The sequence below is a fragment of the Anabrus simplex genome, chromosome 3 (assembly GCF_040414725.1).
Source record: "Anabrus simplex isolate iqAnaSimp1 chromosome 3, ASM4041472v1, whole genome shotgun sequence".
Classification (NCBI taxonomy): Eukaryota; Metazoa; Arthropoda; class Insecta; order Orthoptera; family Tettigoniidae; genus Anabrus; species Anabrus simplex.
This window is the reverse complement of record NC_090267.1, coordinates 520,454,165-520,474,178: the sequence shown is the minus strand read 5'-3', so window position 1 is coordinate 520,474,178 and position 20,014 is coordinate 520,454,165.

Genomic DNA, 20,014 nt, shown 5'->3' with positions numbered 1-20,014 from the left:
GACCAGGCCCAATGCTGCTTAACTGCAGTTATCGGATGAGAACCGGTGTCAGATACGAGCCTGCACAAGTAAGTGGAGGTCAGATTGGAGCCTGCACAAGTAAGTGGAGGTCAGATAGGAGCCTGCACAAGTAAGTGGAGGTCAGATTGGAGCCTGCACAAGTAAGTGGAGGTCAGATAGGAGCCTGCACAAGTAAGTGGAGGTCAGATAGGAGCCTGCACAAGTAAGTGGAGGTCAGATAGGAGCCTCCATAAGTAAGTAGATGTCATCAACCCACGCTCCCAAGTTAAGAACGTTTGAGGCAGATTTTACATGAGGCATGGGATCCGGTCGGTGATATTCTACACAGGATGAGGCTCACGGCATGCTGTGCGAGCCAAAAGCAAACTGTTAGAGTGGCGTCTACCTCGGAGCAATGGAATATAATAATAATTGTTGCATAATAACCTTCTTTAGTAATGCAACATTTTTAACATTTTGCAATCTGCTTCACGTAGCAGCGACACAGATGGTGGGATAGGAAAATGCTACGAGTACGAAGGAATCGTCCGCGGAAGTCAGGAGTAAACTATCCATCGTGTGTGACGTGTCTTCTGCAATGACTACAAGATACCATCCGCCGCACTTTCTGTATGGTACCATGAGCAGCTTCTTTCTAGTCTCCTTACTGAAATGCCACTGTACCTCAGACGTCCAGAATTAAGGTTGCCTTCTGTGAAAATGGGAAACCCAGCTTGAAAGCTGCCGACTGTAGGGAGCATACAGCAGTGAATTTTACAAAAGAGCAACTTAGTTGACATTTTCAGGGTTCGGTTGCAGTGAGTTTAGAACGGACCGTTAGCAGCTGAAGCAAGAGTGACAGAAAGTGAACTCTGTTGTGAACCCGGGGATTTCAACTTTCAGTGATTAATTCCTTGTGTGTGTGCCGTCATCCTAGGCTCGGCCCTACCCTCACAGACGCGCAGGTCGCCTATAAGGTGTCAACTCGGAAGACCTGCACCATTCCACATGGTAACATGCTTCTTATTAGACATAAGATCTTTAAACTCGACCACAAAATACGCAGGCGTACGAGCCTGAAGACCACCTTTCGTGCTGAAAACAATTTTCACTCGATAGAAACTAAACTCAAGTCTCGTTTTGAATGACAGGTGTTTGATTAGAAGGCATTTAATGGTCATGTTCTGCCGCAGCGCTGAGAAGATGATGATGGTTGAAAGACCGGAACGTGTCAGCTCTTACAATTAACGTCTTCGCTGACAGTCAGGACTGAAACACTTCACAGGGATCCAATACGTGAACCAAGGAAATTCTGTCACGTTGTAAAATGTATCTTGGTTCGAATCGCAAAGGAACCCACAACTTCGACATAGTTTTATTAGAAATATGTTGAGGGTGATTTCTGTGCCGCAGAAGAGTGATTCTGGTGGTGGTGATTATTGTCTACGAGGAAGTATAACATCCTCTATATAGCACCAATCAGAGGAATGGGTGCGACATTTCTAAACATGAAGGCCTCAGCCAATAAAGGAAGGGCCACGAAGGGCGTGAACATGAAAGACTCACTAGGATTCGCAAACCTAATAGCGTCGGGGTCGGAAAAGAACAAGAGTTGACCAAGTAAGGTATAGATGAAAGCGAGGAGCGAGGCACAAGTGAGTGCAAGCAATGCCAGGATTCAGCCCCCATGGCCCGCGTTATTCGCCTCTTACGACAGGCCCCGCCCCTGTTTGCGGTGTGGGAACTCGAGCCAGTTTGATTGCCACCTCACCACATTATCACCGGGAGGTAAACACATGAGGCCCACCACTTTAATTGAGATTGAAGTTCCTCGTCATATTTTGAGGTTAGTGTTTGTTAATGCGATATCACTGCCATGTCCAGCGTTCACCGAGCTCCGCACTCATGTTTAATATGCTTCAAGATTATCAAAGCTTCATGTGAAGTGATGTTGAAACTACCGTAACATTCTCACTGTGATGTTAGTGATATAAATGCACAAATTTTACTCTATGAAGTAAAGTCTTTGCGAATTTTAATAAACTCTTTCTTGAAAGACCTTCATTAATTTGTGTAATTTCTCATAATCTCCTTGAACCATGTTATTAAAGTTTAGAAGCATCGCATTCAAACTTTAATCACACGCCAGATGTATTGATAGCTACATAGAACACTTGATGTATATTTACTACATCACTGATCGACTAAATTCAAGTAAACACGATATGTTATAGAAATAGCACAGTTTAGAACATATAGTGAAATTGTAGAGGTTAATGGTCAGAGTATATTCATACACGAGAGGGATTATTTTATACACATACATACTCTTTTAAGAAAGAAACCATTATTCCCTTTGCGAAAATCACATGATCCTAAATATGTCTCCCGGTCATGGTCATTCATCACCGGCTGATAATTTCAGATGGCAGTCAACTGTAACACATGCCCTGCATGGTTGCTAGGTAACATTGTCTGACCATCCATCCATATTTCACATCACAGCCTGTATACTTGCTGTGGTTACACTTCCGTCACATATTTTGTTGATCACGCAACACAAATTTCCCGATGATCCCCAACCATAAGGCAAATTTATGTCTAAGAAAGAAAACAGAAAATAATTTTATGGGAAAATGAAGTTTAAGTTTTACTTATCACTGTCTTTGAGACTACATGTTTTCTGTGCTGTTCAAATTTAACGTCAAAAAATGGAATATTGGTCCTATTGAGGACCGTTTATTTGCCGTTAAAGCTCATGGATTATGAAACAATACAAAATTGGAAAACGTGTTATAAAGCTTGGATTTCAGCTTGAACTTATCAGTGGAATACTGTGTAGGAGGGATACTGACTGGAAGGTGATTGGGGATTTAAATGAGACTATGGAGTGGGTCTGTGGGAAACTGGGACTAACATTTCTAGATCCTAATGGGTGGGTAGCAGATAGGGATCTGCGCTCAGATGGCCTTCACTTAAACCGCAGTGGTACGTATAAGTTAGGAAATTTGTTTAGAAGGGTTATAGGGAGGTACATTCAGGGAAACAAGGTGGCCTAGGGAGAGGTGTTAAGGGAACAGGAAACTGGAAATCAAGGATGACATAAAATTGTTAGTGCTCAACTGTAGAAGTATTGTAAAGAAAGGAATATAATTAAGTAATTTAATAGATATATACTTACCAGATATTGTAATAGGAGTTGAATCATGGCCGAGAGGTGATGTAATGGATGCAGAAATTTTCTCACGGAAGTGGAGTGTGTATCGTAGAGATAGGATAGTAAGGGTAGGAAGGGGAGTATTCATTCTCGTGAAAGAAGAATTTGTAAGCTACGAAGAAGTTAAATATGACAAACACGAAATGCCAGGGGTAAGGCTCATCTCTAAAAATAATAGGCAACTTGATGTCTTTGGAGTGTACAGACCAGGAAAGGGTAGCGCAGGTGCTAATTCAGAATTATTCGATGAGATAATCAGCTATCTGGGAAACTATAAGGAAAGGAATGTGATTGTAGCGGGTGATCTCAATTCACCAAATGTCAATTGGGAAGGTAATGACAGGAAGCATGACCAACAAATGGCAAATAAGTTAATATGGGAAGAGCACCTGATTCAGAAAGTGATGGAACCAAATAGAGGGAAGAATATCCTGGATGTCGTGCTGATAAAACCAGATGAGCTCTATAGAGAAACCGAAGTAATAGATGGTATTATTGATCACAAAACTGTTGTTGTTTTAATTAAAATAAATGTGAAAGAAAGGTATTAAAATTAGGACTATAAGGTAGTACCATATGGCTGATAAAACAGGCATGAGAGAGTTTTTAATAGGTAATTATGATCGGTGTAGAACAGTAAATAAAAATGTAAACAGACTCTGGGATGGGTTTAAAGCAATTGTTGAGGAATGTGAAAAAGGTTTGTACCTTTAAAGGTGGTAAGGAATGGTAAAGATCCACTATATTACTACAGGGAAGTAAAGAGACTAAGAAAGAAGTGCAGGTTGGAAAGAAACAGAGTTAGAAATGGTTATGGAAGTAAGGAGAAATTGAAGGAACTTACCAGGAAATTGAATCTAGCAAAGAAGTCAGCTAAGGATAACATGATGGCCAGCATAATTGGTGGCCATACAAATTTTAGTGAAAATGGAAGAGTATTGTATAGGTACTTTAAGGCACAAAACAGGTTCCAAGAAGGACATTCCAGGAATCATTAATGAACAAGGGCAGTGTGTATGCGAGGATCTTCAAAAGGCAATCAGCAGTACGTAAAGATTGTTGGTTACATGGATAATGTCCAGATAGAGGAGGCGACTAATAATAAAGAAGCATTAAAATTTACCTATGATAACAATGAAATTTACAGCAAAATTCAAAAGTTGAAAACTATAAAAGCAGCTGGAATTGATAAGATTTCGGGGGATGTACTAAAGGCAATGGGTTGGGATAGAGTACCATATCTCAAGTATTTGTTTGATTATTGTTTGCATGAAGGAACTTTACCAAATGAATGGAGAGTTGCTATAGTAGCCCCTGTATATAAAGGAAAGGGTGATAGGCATAAAGCTGAAAATTATAGGCCAATCAGTTTATCATGCATTGTATGTAAGCTTTGGGAAATAATTCCTTCTGACAGGGGTGGTGCGTGGTATTGTTGCAAGGTAGCAAACTCCCAATAATTTTACGCTTCATTTGTCGTCTTTTCTTCCTATTTTTTAATTTAATAAACCTAACATGTACTCTAAAATGCGTTAAAACCAACCACCTTTTGTCGTTCGATGTACTAATGCTTCGTAACGGACCAGTAAACCCCACCGTCTTCAAATCAAACTCAAAGAGTTGACTTTCCTACGCCAACACCCTAGCGCACAGCGCGCCGCTATTTAGTTTCAGCAGGGTCAAGCCTAAGCCTCTATACGATGTGTAGCATCAGGTAGCAAGCCCGTCAGTATCGGTCCTAGGGAGTTGCATGAGACCAGCAACTCCCTAGCGCACAGCGCGTCGCTATTTAGTTTCAGCAGGGTCGAGCCTAAGCCTGTATACGATGTATAGCATCAGGCAGCAAGCCCGTCAGTATCGGTCCTAGGGAGTTGCACGACACCTGCAACTCCCTAGCGCACAGCGGGTCGCTATTTAGTTTCAGCAGGGTCAAGCCTAAGCCTGTATACGGTGTATAGCATCAGGCAGCAAGCCCGTCAGTATCGGTCCTAGGGAGTTGCACGACACCTGCAACACCCTAGCGCACAGCGCGTCGCTATTTAGTTTCAGCAGGGTCGAGCCTAAGCCTGTATACGGTGTATAGCATCAGGTAGCAAGCCCGTCAGTATCGGTCCTAGGGAGTTGCATGAGACCAGCAACTCCCTAGCGCACAGCGCGTCGCTATTTAGTTTCAGCAGGGTCGAGCCTAAGCCTGTATACGATGTATAGCATCAGGTAGCAAGCCCGTCAGTATCGGTCCTAGGGAGTTGCACGACACCTGCAACACCCTAGCGCACAGCGCGTCGCTATTTAGTTTCAGCAGGGTCGAGCCTAAGCCTCTATACGATGTATAGCATCAGGTAGCAAGCCCGTCAGTATCGGTCCTAGGGAGTTGCACGACACCTGCAACACCCTAGCGCACAGCGCGTCGCTATTTAGTTTCAGCAGGGTCGAGCCTAAGCCTGTATACGGTGTATAGCATCAGGCAGCAAGCCCGTCAGTATCGGTCCTAGGGAGTTGCACTACACCTGCAACTCCCTAGCGCACAGCGCGTCGCTATTTAGTTTCAGCAGGGTCAAGCCTAAGCCTGTATACGGTGTATAGCATCAGGTAGCAAGCCCGTCAGTATCGGTCCTAGGCAGTTGCACGGCACCTGCAACACCCTAGCGCACAGCGCGTCGCTATTTAGTTTCAGCAGGGTCAAGCCTAAGCCTGTATACGGTGTATAGCATCAGGCAGCAAGCCCGTCAGTATCGGTCCTAGGGAGTTGCACGACACCTGCAACTCCCTAGCGCACAGCGCGTCGCTATTTAGTTTCAGCAGGGTCGAGCCTAAGCCTGTATACGGTGTATAGCATCAGGTAGCAAGCCCGTCAGTATCGGTCCTAGGGAGTTGCACGACACCTGCAACTCCCTAGCGCACAGCGCGCCGCTATTTAGTTTCAGCAGGGTCAAGCCTAAGCCTGTATACGATGTGTAGCATCAGGCAGCAAGCCCGTCAGTATCGGTCCTAGGGAGTTGCACGACACCTGCAACTCCCTAGCGCACAGCGCGCCGCTATTTAGTTTCAGCAGGGTCAAGCCTAAGCCTGTATACGGTGTATAGCATCAGGTAGCAAGCCCGTCAGTATCGGTCCTAGGGAGTTGCACGACACCTGCAACTCCCTAGCGCACAGCGCGTCGCTATTTAGTTTCAGCAGGGTCAAGCCTAAGCCTGTATACGGTGTATAGCATCAGGCAGCAAGCCCGTCAGTATCGGTCCTAGGGAGTTGCACGACACCTGCAACTCCCTAGCGCACAGCGCGTCGCTATTTAGTTTCAGCAGGGTCAAGCCTAAGCCTGTATACGGTGTATAGCATCAGGTAGCAAGCCCGTCAGTATCGATCCTAGGGAGTTGCACGACACCTGCAACTCCCTAGCGCACAGCGGGTCGCTATTTAGTTTCAGCAGGGTCGAGCCTAAGCCTGTATATGGTGTATAGCATCAGATAGCAAGCCCGTCAGTATCGGTCCTAGGGAGTTGCATGAGACCAGCAACTCCCTAGCGCACAGCGCGCCGCTATTTAGTTTCAGCAGGGTCGAGCCTAAGCCTGTATACGATGTATAGCATCAGGTAGCAAGCCCGTCAGTATCGGTCCTAGGGAGTTGCACGACACCTGCAACACCCTAGCGCACAGCGCGTCGCTATTTAGTTTCAGCAGGGTCGAGCCTAAGCCTGTATACGGTGTATAGCATCAGGCAGCAAGCCCGTCAGTATCGGTCCTAGGGAGTTGCACGACACCTGCAACACCCTAGCGCACAGCGCGTCGCTATTTAGTTTCAGCAGGGTCAAGCCTAAGCCTGTATACGATGTGTAGCATCAGGCAGCAAGCCCGTCAGTATCGGTCCTAGGGAGTTGCACGACACCTGCAACTCCCTAGCGCACAGCGCGCCGCTATTTAGTTTCAGCAGGGTCAAGCCTAAGCCTGTATACGGTGTATAGCATCAGGCAGCAAGCCCGTCAGTATCGGTCCTAGGGAGTTGCACGACACCTGCAACACCCTAGCGCACAGCGCGTCGCTATTTAGTTTCAGCAGGGTCGAGCCTAAGCCTGTATACGGTGTATAGCATCAGGCAGCAAGCCCGTCAGTATCGGTCCTAGGGAGTTGCACGACACCTGCAACACCCTAGCGCACAGCGCGTCGCTATTTAGTTTCAGCAGGGTCAAGCCTAAGCCTGTATACGGTGTATAGCATCAGGCAGCAAGCCCGTCAGTATCGGTCCTAGGGAGTTGCACGACACCTGCAACACCCTAGCGCACAGCGCGTCGCTATTTAGTTTCAGCAGGGTCAAGCCTAAGCCTGTATACGGTGTATAGCATCAGGCAGCAAGCCCGTCAGTATCGGTCCTAGGGAGTTGCATGAGACCAGCAAATCCCATATCGAAAAACAATTCCAAATGTCACCGTTAGATTGCACCACTCTGCAGAGATGACTTCATCCCTGCTTTCTCTCCTCTCGCAAAGGTAATTTCTTTTCCACGCCACTAGGGTAAGCTGCGCCGCACCAGTCACAATGTCACCAACATTTATATTTCATGGGCAATCATAATCTTTTCTTTTAAATCCCAAAATTTGTTTTGAGGATATACTTTGGGAGGAAACGTTTTCTCATCAACATAATTTCACGTTATACATTTGTGAACCGTAAAACGAACTTCGTGCCAACATTCTCACATGTTGGTAAATGGCTGGACTTTTGCAACATGAAGTTGTTGGTGTTAATGTAGACGTTATGTTTACATTTATCACGTGCAGATCTTGGTGTGTTTTCAAGTGACTGAGTGTTTTGGTTGTAGATAGTTTTTCTGTGCGTTATTATTATAACTGATGGATTCTAAACTGTGAGTAAGAGTTCGTCACAAAGCTGCCGGAAGTTTAGTTTCAACAAATAGTGTACGGGTGAAACTACGCCATGAACTATCGTCCATCTATTTAGCAGTCCCGCTCCATGGCTAAATGGTTAGCGCGCTGGCCTTTGGTCACAAGGGTCTCGGGTTCGATTCCCGGCAAGGTCGGGAATTTGAACCATCATTGGTTAATTTCGCCGCCATGGGGACTGGGTCTATGTGTCGTCATCATCATCATCATCATTTCATCCTCGTCACGACGCGCAGGTCGCCTACGGCCGTCAAATCAAAAGATCTGCTCCTGGAGAGCCGAACATGTCCTCGGACACTCCCGGCACTAATCGCCATACGCGATTTCTTTTCATCTATTTAGCACAAGAATTCAGATCATTGTCGGGTGCCGTTAGTCTAGCAGAGTTTATAATAACCAACAACCTAGAGAGAACTCTCATTGAACTGAGTGCTTGAAACTGCTGAAGTCAATTCTTACAATCCCTATGACGTCTGTCGAAGCAGAAAGATTTTTTTTAAAATTTTGAATAGAAAAACTTTCTTCAGGAAATCTATGACCCAGGAAAGATTGTCTGCCTTGGCAATGCTTTCTATAGAAAGAGATCTGGTGATGGAAATCGCAGACTTCAATCAACGTGTGACTGACAAGTTTGCATCAATGAAACACAGGAGACCGAATTTTCAATTCAAGTGAGGTAAGAATAACTGCAGTTATAATCTTATTTCCTGTGTTTTAATTGCTGGATATATTTCAATTTTAATATGATTGCAGTTAATTGTATACGGATACTAGGGATTCTTGTTATTTCTATAAGATTCTCATTTAAAATTGCAACATTCAATAATTTGTTGCAACAGCCAGCTTCAGATACCACCAGCCGCCACTGCTTTCTGATTATATAAGAGATGTTAATAACTGGTTTGATAGAAGGCAGTTTCGGTTTAGGAAAGGTTACTCCACTGAAGTCCAACTTGTAGGATTCCAGCAAGATATAGCAGATATCCTTAATTCAGGAGGTCAATTGGACTGTATCGCGATTGACCTGTCTAAGGCATTTGATAGGGTGGATCATGGGAGACTACTGGCAAAAATTAGTGCAATTGGACTTGACAAAAGAGTGACTGAATGGGTGGCTCTGTTTCTAGAAAATATAACTCAGAGAATTAGAGTAGGTGAAGCTTTATCTGTCCCTGTAATAATTAAGAGAGGAATTCCTCAAGGCAGTATTATTGGACCTTTATGTTTTTATATATATATCAATGATATGTGTAAAGAAGTGGAATCAGAGATAAGGCTCTTCGCAGATGATGTTTTTCTGTGCAGAGTAATAAAGTAGTTAAGATTGTGAGCAACTGCAAAATGACCTCGATAATGTTGTGTGATGGACAGTAGGCAATGGTATGATGATAAACGGGGATAAAAGTCAGGTTATGAGCTTCACAAATAGGAAAAGTCCTCTCACTTTTAATTACTGCGTTGATGGGGTGAAAATTTTCTTTGGGGATCATTGTAAATACCTAGGTATTAATATAAGGAAAGGTCTTCATTGGGGTAATCACATAAATATGATTGTAAATAAAGGGTACAGATCTTTGCACATGGTTATGAGGGTATTTAGGGGTTGTAGTAAGGATGTAAAGGAGAAAGCATATTTGTCTCGGGTGATACCCCAACTAGAGTATGGTTCCAGTTTATGGGACCCTCACCAGGATTACTTGATTCAGGAAGTGGAAAAAATCCAAAGAAAAGCAGCTCGATTTGTTCTGGGCGATTTCCGACAATAGCGTTACAAAAATGTTGCAAATTTTGGGCTGGGAAGACTTGAGAGAAAGGAGACGAGCTGCACGACTAAGTGGTATGTTCCGAGCTGTCAGTGGAGAGATGGCGTGGGAGGACATTAGTAGACGAATACGTTTTGGGTGGTGTACTTAAAAGTAGGAAAGATCAAAATATGAAGATAAAATTGGAATTCAAGAGGACAAATTGGGGCAAATATTCATTTATAGGAAGGGGAGTTAGGGATTGGAATAACTTACCAAGGAAGATGTTCAAGAAATTTCCAATTTCTTTGCAATCATTTAAGAAAAGGCTACGAAAACAACAGGTAGGGAATCTGCCACCTGGGCGACTAAATGGGCCCTAAATGCAGATCAGTATTGATTGTGTGTGATTAATGTCTTCCAACGGCAGACTGAATCGTGTTGATAATAGGAGACAGTACATATAAACTGATGGAATTTTAGCATCTCTCTTCAACAGGTGCCGGAATTGGTAGGGGCGGAAATGGCCGATGAGTCCCTTTACATGTTATAGCGTAGGGCATTACTTGTTGTTCCTGCCTTAATCGTGTGACGTGCCCACTCTTCCCACAGACGTGTGACGTGGCGGGTCACCTTAATTTTAATATAAATAAATAATATCTCATTGTTTCTTCATAAACAATATCCCATGGGCGCCAGCCTTCAAGATTATGGCTTGAAGACGATAGTTGATAATTAGTAATGATAATAATATTACGTAATGAGACTCTAAAAACTCCCAGCGGCGGGGTGACGGAACACTAACCATTAAGTACACTACTTGGAAGTTAATGATCATTAATAAGAATTTCAGAAAATACAAATCAAAACAGCTATTATTAGGATGAAAAACGTGACGTGACGGCGTATTAACGGAATCTGAACTTACTGAAGCAAAAGAAAAATTGAATGAAATAAAGTCTAAGAAAATGAACGGTTACGCGAAGACTTGCAGTAATTTATGCCATTAACTCACCTTTATTTTGTAGACTCTGTTATTTGGATACAATCTATGTAGCAGCTGATGTTTGATGGACCTCTCGTACAGGCGGTGTCATCTCTTGTTGTGGATTCCAGTCCTACTTCTGCTTTGTGCATAGTACACTAGCTGTACCACGACTTTCCTGCCTTTATCACTTCCTACTGTACTCCTTACATAAAGTCGTAATGCGTCCTAATTTTAATAGCAAAACCACCATGGGTTACGTTCATGGAGAGAATACACTTTTATTCTTCCGTGTTACGGAACAGTAGCGTAGCTAAATACATTACAAAATCTCCCCTGCCCTATACCAGTCAAAACCGATCTCCCGTTGACTTTAACTGTCGTCATTGAGATAACAGGTCTCAATGAGAATAAATTTTGAGCAGTACACTACTCAGATGCCAAGTGAACTTAGTTAAGATCTTCTCCGATGTCAAGACGTACAGCCCTCCTCCGATGATACATTAGAATAGTCCTTCTCAGTAACTGTAAGTAAGAGTGTCCTCTCCAGCTCTAGTCTTCGAAGTATATCGGTTCCAAAGTCTCTCACCATCAACCATATCACATGGTCCAGTAAGATCTGATGTACTATCCCTTCTCTTATCCACTGCTGTGAATCCATCATGTTGTTTTATTATGTCCATTTACATAGGTTGAACTTTCCCGTGGAAACAAAGCGACAGGTAGCTAACTACGAAAAGTAGGTGTTAACAAGGTTTTAACTGTCTCTTCAGAGTGTAGAGAGGGTAATGTCTCTCGTAAGCTTGATGACGTACATTTCCTGGTAATGGGCTGAAATTAGCCTGCTGACTCCAGTTATCTGACATCGGCTATTGGAAAATTTACTGCAAGCTATTAATACGAATGGTGTTGAAATACTTTACTCAATAAGTCGTTCTTTCAGAATACTTTATAGCCGCGATACAAATAAATGAAATGATGATATATATACATAATAATTTAAAAATTACCTACCAGTGATTAAATATATATATATATTCAATTAATTACGCAGTTCAATAATGTTTTACATGCTGTGATGTTCCAAACATGACACGTTCACTTCGGTCGTCGTGGGAACGTCGTGTTACGTGTCACGTAGTTCGCTGCCTTTAGTCGCAAGAGTTGATCCATGGCACATACAAGTGCTTTCACTGTTGAGGAGCGTTTGGTGGCTTCTGTTTGGGTTCACGAACGTCAGAATACGAAGAAAACAATGGCAGACATTTTGAAGGACTTCGCTGTGAGGTTTGGAAAACCACCGCCACCACGACCAACTTTATTCCCGGGGGGGAAGCAAGTGTTCTCGATGACCTACGACGTGTGCTGCTGCGGCGGATCTTCGGTGAAGTCAAGCCGTAAGCGGTCTGCGAAACAAGACATTCCGCGATCGACTATGCAAGACCATATGCGGAAAGACTGCAAACTTTCATGTTTTGGCCATCCTCAGTGAATGAATAACTTGGAACAACGTGTGCATGCGCCCGAAATGAAAAAAACAAGTTATGTTCTCTGACGAGTGTGCCATTTATCGTAGCTCACGAAGTTGTAACGTATTTATTTAAGCAAAAAGCAATCTGCACTTTTATGAGGAAATCAAGTACAATCTTCCCCAGGGTTAACGGCAGAGCATCTGCTTGGACCGTACGCCATCAATGGTCCTGTCAACCAGTCCAGAATGAAGAGGTAAAGGTGTAACTGACGTCGAGACGATGCTCCACCAGTCCGCAACCAGCTAAATGTGGATCGCGGGTCTCCCCTGAACATTTCCCAGACCTCAGCACAGCCCAAAAACAGAAGGCTTTCGTAAAGGTCGATACGTGAGCAACCATGAACTGAAAGGTAGAGTTCGCATGACACTTGGAACGATCGCGCCTCGCCCATTGGTTCTTCGCCGATAAATCCACAGGGTCGTTAACTGGGTATAAATCAAGTGGGCATCATAAATACATATAACTTAGTGGCGTAAAGGGTAGGAGGAAGCGGGTATCATGACTAAAAACGAATGAGTACATTTCTTAAAATATTAAAATCAAAGGGTGTATTATCCTCCGGATGACTGTGGAAACTGAATATTAAATATCCATGCATAATTACAAATGTCGCAGCTAAGGTGTCTTGAAGACGAGACAAAGCACCATCAATCATGACCTCGCATAAAGCAAATAAAATCACTCAAACTATCCCCATTAACACACAAGTCTGAGCGAAGCCTAACCTAGATCTAACTTGTACAAAAAATAATAGACCAGTGTAAAAATAACACGTACTAAACACACAGCATACTTCAACATGAAATGCTCTGGTTCGGAATCGAACCCAGCATACACACTCTCAACCCCAGCATTGAAAACTGTGTTGACAATCAAAATAAAATACACTCACCCCAATGAAACAAAACCTAATAAAATAGATACAACTGAACACGGATCTCCACAGTGTGAGGTTCGAACAAGTGATCACTGGACTCCGTAGATAGGCACTGAAAACCCTAACTAACATATTCATGTAAAATGGCTGCATTACACTTGCTAATTGAGCTATCTCTGATTAAAGTACTTTAAAAAAGGCAACTTTTTTAATGAGTCACATAACACATAAATCACATGTCCTAGAAAAATATCGCTCACTCTTCCTTCTGCAAGGGCCCCTCTGGTGAACGTATCTCTGTCACACACATATGACTGCTCAAGTCGCTTAGTCGACACACATCTTAACTCGGGCGCATAACTTCACTCTCAAATATATCTTTAATCTGCCTTCATGGCTTTCATATTATCGTTGCTTATAAACTCAAACTTAGCCTGTTAATATACTACTTCACAGAGGCATTTCATCTCATAGCGAGTGTTCAATCTTTCCAACTCTGAGTCCCGGCTTTTAATCTCTGCTGTATCCATATGTTACATGTCTCGCTGCGCACTGACACAAAATTCACAACCAAATAATTGGCAATTAAAATACTTCCATCAAAGATTCTACTAAAATTCTAGAATGATATTACCACATTCCCATTATTTTATTTTATTTATGAACTGACGAATGAACGAATTTAAAATCTCCATATCTCGCCTAGCTACATGGGAGGACATGGTTCGAACCTAACTACGGCTCACTTAGGCACTGCTTCCATCCGACGACTATACTACATCAAAATACTAGGTGTACTCGCATGCATGTTGAGACAACTGGTTGACTACCAATCAACATAAGAAAAGAATTCCAGTGGACTCTACTGGCATGGACCATTCTACTCTAAGTCAAAAGTGTAAAATGAACTGGTACAATTTCCAAATAAAAACGAAAAATAAAATAAAATAAAAATCAAATCTACCGTATTTACAAAATCTAATTCACTCACACTTGTTACTTATTGAACACCGTGCCCTTACTAGCACATGTATATATTAAAGGAAGAAAACCCTATTAAGTATTATTTACAAGTTAATGAATTCCAAATGGATATTCCATTGTAATACGAGTCATGCTAGTAAAATAGCATCATTGCCCACAAAACCAGGCTACCGCCATAGAGCACCATTTGCCAAGGCATTCGATGGTATAGGACCTTTTCAGTCTAGAGTCAAATGCTACCTCATCTAGTAAGCGAAGAAAAGTAAACTTCGAAGTGATGGGTGAATAAAAGCTCTTTCGACCGTGAAAGGATCAACTACACTTCCTCTGTTCCATAGAATCAAACCTCCGGCCTCCCAGGCCTACGATGCGTTTGTGGCATAAGATCTAAACACAACACTAAACTAACTTAAAGGCATAAGTGAACGGAGGAAACTAGGATGCATTTCTACGGCAAATGATAAGCAAAGAAATATTAAATCCTACATTATACCTTTATAAACGCATAATTAATTGAATGCAATCCTGCATAATACTATAATAATCAAAACAAAATATACAATATCGGATGGACTAAATACAAACTCGGAGATATGACTCCGTTCATTGAGAATTTGAACAATACATTATCTTTGATCATTTAATCAGTTGATCGATCGTCTCTTTTATAACACGACGGTGAATACACCTAGATCATTTAAACATTGTTAATTTGGAATAGTGTTAAGTACAGGAATATCCTGGTAAATGCGACGGTCCTCATTACAATCTTTATTCACTGTTAGAAGAAACACACTATCTACGCTAAAATCGGAGACAACTTGAAATGGTCGCCCAACTATGGGCAAAAGAATGAGCTATCACTAGTGGACACTATCACCACCAACAATAAAATTAAACACATGTCGGGTCCACATCGCAATGAACCGATGACGAAATGACGAGACAGAACCCGTTCTCGAATTCATACATAAACATGAACTAAATCTCCGGAACATATTAAAAAAATATGTACACACATTATAAACACTGGGAAATATTGAGAAACACTTCGTCCTAAAGTTTGAAAATAGTTTCAGACGCCAAATAGTATAGTCAGAAGAACAAGATCTCTAGTCAAATCTTAAGGAAAACTCCCCGTCCCACCCATGGTCAAGGAAGCAAAGTTGCAGAAGAATCAAGATAGGTTTGAGGTTTTCCTGGCGATGAGACAGTAAGCAGCTTCTTCGGGCTATGCGCACATTTGATAAAAACTGACGCAGATGGAACAGGTGGGCCGGCACAAGGTTACACTTGACAGTTGTACGTTATGTTGGCACCACTACAAAAGTGAAGTGAAGAATGTCACCCGTCAATCAGAAGCACCAATCTACTACTTTTTATAACAGACACAGTTACGAATTTTATTCATGTTAATTCGCATTTAATTCCGTATAGTGCTTATAATCTTTTATTTGCTTACACTAATATGAGAATTTAAAAATGTTATAAGGTTTAAGCGAGCCACAAAATAAATACGAACTATTTTCAGTTGATTGTTGTTGGCAATATGGGTAGTATAGTGGTGCCATCTATAACTAACTTGACTATCGCATTGAAGTGTTGCCGTTTTGTCTCTCGCCGCTAGCACGTGGTCAGGCGTGATTCGCGCGTTTATGAAAGTTTTGTTTTCATTGTGAGATAATTGTGAAATTTTATTTTAAGGAATGCAGTGTGATGTCTCGGAAACGAGGACATAGTCATGAAGCGCTAAGTGATAATTCTTTTGCGCCGCGGAGTGGCCCTTAATAGTCAGGCATTAGAATTAGTGCCGAGAACTCGTGAGTTTTACGAGAGGGAGAGGAAATTCGTAAGCTTGTATAGCCGCCTCTCTGTTCATGCAGATCACGTTGTGGAACGCATATGTCAAACATTAGGGCGTTCAAACCGCACTGTTATTCGGGCAGGTGTTCGCCTGCAAGAATAGAAGTAAAAACGGACTGGGTTAAATAGCAGTAGTGGAAACGGGGCTGATAGTAGGGACATGTTCACAGCACTCCGTGAAACAAACGAATTAAGCTATCTCCTGTAACAGGAATTAATTATTTCCAGGCTGATGCAATACGAAGACATGAGTACGATTATTACAGCTCAAAGTCCCTTCTGTCATTGTTATGGACAATGCACCTACCACTCTGTAGTAATGGATAAGACCCCTACGTCGAGCGCCCGTAAAGAACTGTTAGTGAAATGACTGCAGTAAATAAATGTTGTTGTTTGAGTCATGAGTCCATAGACTGGTTTGATGCAGCCCTCCATGCCACCCTATCATGTGCTAACCTTTTCATTTCTACGTAACTATTGCATCCTACATCTGCTCTAATCTGCTTGTCATATTCATACCTTGGTCTACCCCTACCGTTCTTACCACCTACACTTCCTTCAAAAACCAACTGAACAAGTCCTGGGTGTCTTGAGATGTGTTCTATCATTCTATCTCTTATTCTCGTCAAATTTAGCCAAATCGATCTCCTCTCACCAATTCGATTCAGTATCTCTTCATTCGTGATTCGATCTATCCATCTCACCTTCAGCATTCTTCTGTAACACCACATTTCAAATGCTTCTATTCTCTTTCTTTCTGAGCTAGTTATCGTCCATGTTTCACTTCCATACAATGCCACGCTCCACACGAAAGTCTTCAAAAACATATTTCTAATTGCGATATCAATGTTAGTAAATAAATATCCCAGCGCATATGTGTATGACTAAATTAGCCGATGAGGTAGCGAAGGAACAAGGGCACGAGGTTATTAGGTTGCCGCCGTACCACTGTCACTTCAAACTCATTGAGTTGGTACGGTATGGGGTGAAGTGAAATATTACGTACGCAGTAATAACAAGTCCTTCATAATTACTAAAGTGGGAGGACTGTTCCGGGAGAGTATTGCTCGAATGGATGCGACTTTGTGAATGAAGAAAGTTAGGCATGGCGCAACATTCATTAACTCGGCAATGGCAATACATGGCATCATCAGTGACTGTCAGGAGTTGATGATCTGCCTAGACGGCAATGACAACGAAGGCAGTGATGGCACTGATCTGGAGGGTATCGAGCCTCTACGTCTGTGAGTCACGTATGAAAATACGGTTTCTGAATTTTCGTAAATTTTATGGATTTTACTTGAAACCTTTTGTGTTAGCACCGGTGTATATTATTCTGACATTTATTGTTGTATCTAAAGTGAGATTCTTGTCGGCCGATATCTTCCGTATTTTAAACATCGCGATAATAAGAACTTCGTAGTAGATTTATGCGTATCATTTTGTGCGATGAATAATCGGTGAGTTGAAAGTTCGATTTTTGTCGGCGGATTTCATTTGTATTATGTATCATCGCCATAACATTTAAAAAATTCTCCCATGTTTTTAAAAACTCACGTGTCGTGCAATCAGCTGTTGTTGTGGCTGCAACATCGCTTTGTGCGCCATTGCAGTGTGACCAACATTATGCGCAGTTGTCATGTGCAACCTTACGCCGGCCCACCTATGAACAGCACCAGGGGTTTCTACAGAACGTTCAAACGCAGCCTCACTAAATACACCCCTCCAAATCAGATCGTGGCTAAATATGTTGAGTCTTTCCAACTGTGAAGAGCTAAAACACAATCACCTTTGAAGAAACCACGGGTCCCAGCCCAGACTCCTTTCCAGATCAACTCGACTAGATCCACATCAAGTCACTAAAATCAAAGAAAGCACATGGCGAAGATATCAACAGATGACAACTGGACTTTCGGATTCTGGAGAGTCCAGGCAAGCACAGCTGAATGTCGAAGATCTCTGGTCGCCTTCCATACAAACAGAAAACATTCGTTGGAAATCTAAACATCAACACCCTGATTCAAGCAGGAATATTACACATTCTCACACAAGACAAAATATTCTCATTCTCGGTCTTCAAGAAACTAGGATGACCGACAACGAAACCATGGACTATGGAAATTACCGCACTTTCAGGAGAGAAACATTACAGAGAGTCGCGAAGTGTACACCAATCTTCGGTATTGCTTTTCCTGTCCACAAATCCATAATTAACTCTGTCAAAGAGGTCACACTAGTTAATGATCATATTATGACCATGCGAATCCAGTGCGCCAGCAAGAAATACACACTTGTCAATGCTCATGCAACTACTAACATCAAAAATAAGATAAATGATGAAGATGTTGAAAAAACAGGAAAAAGTAGAAGTGTTATGAATAACATTCATCGAGATGACTTCAAACCCTGGTGGGAGAAATCAATTCTTAACTTAGTAAAGAAAAGCTATCGAAAAATCATCGGCAAAAGTTCCGCACACCAAAACACGAACACCAACGGCACACGATTGGTAGATATTCGTCACCAGTTTAACCTCAAAGTCATGTCTACCCATTTCAGGAAACCTGCATACAAACATAAAACTTGACGATCTCCCATTCACCATCTCGGTGAATACCAGATTGATCATGTCGCCATCTCCCATGCCCATCACAGAGCCATCCATTGCGTTCAAGTCCGAAGAGGGGCAAACTTTGTTTCCGATCATTCCTTACAAGACCCAAACCCTCCATGGTGCAAGAGCCCCGAAGGGCCGTGGCCTACCAAGCGACCGCTGATCAGCCCGAAGGCCTGCAGATTATGAAGCGTACTGTGGTCAGCACGACGGATCCTGTTGATCGTTATTCTTGGATTAATAGACCGGGTTTGCGATCTCACAGTCAGATAGCTCCTCAATTTTCATCACGTAGGCCGAGGGGACCTCGCACCAGCCCTCAGATGCAGGTTAAAGTCCCTGACCTGGCCGGAAACCGAACACTGAGTCTCCGGGTAAGATGCAGGCACGCTACTCCTACACCGCAGGCTAGTACCTTACAAGAATCAAAATGAAATTTTTCCGAAGAAAATTCATCAAAAAACACTAATCCCAAAATTTGATGCCTCTTAAATTCAAGAAACAAAATTCGCAAAAAGTAGGATAAAGCATCAGTGAACAATTGGACGGACTTCTGCAACCTAATTATCAGAAAATACAAAGAACTGATTCCACTAAAAAGAGAACAAAACAGTCCTGGTAAGATTCCAACTGTGATCAAGTTATTATTGATCGCCGAATCGCATTTCAAAAATACAATCGCCACAAATCTCCACAAACCCAACAACACTTTCTCGACGTCCGCAAGCAGGCAACCACAACTATCGGGACAACTACTGTAAAGTTAATTATAGAACCAAGCAAGTTCAATCTCTTGAGGATGACTTCAGAAATCACAAGAGTCGAGTTCTTGCAAAATTTTCGCGTACAGAACTAAAGGTTTCGTATCGCAAAATTTGACCCTCAAGTAAAAAAGACGGAAATGTAGCACTCACTAACCAAGATAACTGTGAAGGACTATCACGTACTTTTTATGAACTCCTCAATGCCCTGAACCACCTGAACGATTCATACACACAGTTCCAGAACACATAAGACCCGAAGACAAACCACCAATACAAGAAGAAATCAATCACCACATCAAGAAACTCAATAACGGAAAGACATCAGGAGAAGACGGAATCACCGCAGAACTTCTGAAAAAATTAAGACCGCGTTCACTACAGGAAATCACACAGATCATTCGAGACATTTGGCGAACTGAAAAACTACCGGACGAATGGAAATGTGCACTCATCCACAAAACAGGAGAAAATTCTGATGTAAATTACAACAGCGGAATTTCCATCTTACCCATAGCTTATAAAATCTTCTCCGCCTGTCTTTA